This window comes from Tupaia chinensis, unplaced genomic scaffold (assembly GCF_000334495.1).
Source record: "Tupaia chinensis unplaced genomic scaffold, TupChi_1.0 Scaffold146784_1, whole genome shotgun sequence".
NCBI lineage: Eukaryota > Metazoa > Chordata > Mammalia > Scandentia > Tupaiidae > Tupaia > Tupaia belangeri.
The window spans coordinates 77,225-79,655 of record NW_006206638.1 but is presented as its reverse complement, the minus strand read 5'-3'; the positions used below and the strand labels follow the sequence as shown (position 1 = coordinate 79,655).

The 2,431-nt window shown below is 36.4% G+C and overlaps 1 pseudogene; it reads right to left on the bottom strand.

The window, feature by feature from the left end:
• Positions 1 to 1,576: 1,576 nt before the first annotated feature.
• On the bottom strand, positions 1,577 to 1,918 carry LOC102479594 (60S acidic ribosomal protein P2 pseudogene; annotated as a pseudogene).
• Between the last annotated feature and the right edge of the window lie 513 nt (positions 1,919 to 2,431).

Below are 2,431 nucleotides of genomic sequence, written 5' to 3'. Positions count from 1 at the left end.
TGCCTCATACTCTACTCTTTTTATACAGTATTGCTTTAGCAATGCAGGGTTCTGATTCAAAAAAAAATCTGCAATTGTTTTTTCTAAATCTGTAAAAATATTTCCAGTATTTTGATTGGGATTCTTTTAAATTCATAGATTAATTTGGGTAGGACTGAAATCTCGATTATATTTGTTCCTCACATTCAGGAACATGAAATGTCTTTTCATATTTTTGTGTGGATCAAATTCCTTCTTTAGTTTTTTGTAGTTTTTCTTGTAGAGGTCTTAGACTTCTTTGGTTAGGTTTATTTCTAGATATATTATTATTTTTGTGGGTATTGTAAATGGAATTGCTTTCTTCAATTCCACCTCAGTCTGTTCACTTTTGGTGTGCAGAAATGCCATAAATTTTGTATGCTGATTTTGTATTCTCCCACTTTATTGTATTCATTTTCACTGCTAGGATATTCTTCTGGGTTTTCTATGCATATAATCATGTTATGAAGAAGTATAATAATTTCACATCTTTTTTCCGTGTTTAAATGCTTTCTATTTTAGTCTCCTGTCTGATTGCATTGGTTAGGACTTCCAATAGTATATTGAAAAGGAATGGAGAAAGTGAGCAGACTTGTCTTGTTGCAGTTTTTAGTGGAAAAGCTTTCAGCTTTTCCCCATTCATTATGATGTTAGCTATATGGGTTTGTCATATATGGCTTTTATTGTGCTAAGAAATGTCCCTTCTATGCTGATTTTGTAGAGAATCTTAAAATCAAGAAGGGATGATGTGTTATTTTTATTTTATTTCTTTTTTATTTTTAATTTAAATTTATTTTATATATTCAATCACTATACATCACTTAGCTTGATAAAGTGAGCAGGAATACACTACACAACAGTCCAGTTCAAGGATACTATACCCATTATCATCAATAGATAATAATACATTTCTGTGTCCCATAAATATCTTGTCTCTCTGTTTTTCTCCTTAATACCTTTCCTCAAACTCTATACTTTCTCCAGTCCTCTTCTCCTATAGTCTCCAGTATCCAAAACCATTTTCCATATGTCTGTATCCTCTAATCTTTTAGTTTCTGCCATAGAGTGCAGTCAATATATATTAAGTGAAGACATACTGTGTCATTCTTTCATAGCCTGGCTTGCTTTTCTCAGCAATAAATTTTCATATGCATCTATTCTCTATTAAATGCCATGAGCTTGTTGTTTTTCATGGTTGAGTAGTATTCCATAGAATACATGCTGCACACTTTTTCTATCTATTTTTTTGTTCATGGACATTGTGTTGGTTCCATGTCTTAGCGATTGTGAATAATGCTGCAATAAACACACATGTGCAAGCACTTTTCTGACTGATCATTGTTCTATCCTTTGGGTAGATACCCAGGAGTGAAATTGTTGGATCATATGGAAGTTCTGTTTGTATATCTTTGAGAAATGTCCGTATTCTCCACAGTGGCTAGACCAACTTACATCCTGACCAACAGTGTAGGAAGTTCACCTTTCACCACAGCCATGCCAGCACTCATCTTTTTCTTTTTTAAATGTAAAAAGACTTTATTTACAGGGGAGCAGGAGTTCAATCAAATAGGCCAAATCCCACATCATCGTCTAACTTTTCAGACTCCTTCTTCTCATCTTTCTTCTCTTCATCTGTAGCAGGGGAAGAACCAGCAGCAGGGGCTGCAGAACCTGAGACTGCAGAAACAGCTGCAGCCCCATCACCGAGCACACTGGCACGCTTGCCAACACCCAGGACAATGTCATCTTCAATGTTCTTCCCTTTCAGCTCATTGATGAACTTGTTGAGCTGGTCATTGTCTGCCCCAATGCCCCCATTGTCCAGGATCTTTTAGATGTCCTTGCTGAGGGAGGTATTGCCCCTGAGGGTGGTCAGCAGGTAGGAAGTGACATAGCACATCTTGGCAGAAGTGGATAGGCCTCCTCAGGTTTGTGACCTCAGTAAAATCAAGGAGTGAGAAGCCATCATTTGCTTTTTTAATCATAGCAATTCTGAATGGGGTTAGGTGGTATCACATTGTGGTTTTGATCTCCATCTCCCTTAGGCCTAGGGATGTTGAAACATTTTTTATATATTTTTGGGCTGTTCATATATCTTCATTAGAGAGGTTTGCGCAGCTCACTTTCCCATTTTTAACTGGGTTGATCTATTTTCTTTGTTTTTAAGGTAAACAACTTGAGTTCTATGTGTAGTCTGGTTCTCAGTTACTTAAATGAGACATAGTTTATAAAAATATTCTCACATTCTGATGGCTGTCAATTCACACTAATTACTTTGTCTTTGCTGTGCAGAGACTTTTAATCTTAGGTAATACCACTTGCCAGGTGTTTGAATTATTACCTTTGCTTTGGGGGTCTTATTTAAGAAGTCTTTGCCTACCCCAATGTCTCCCTGAGTTTCCTCAGGGTTTTC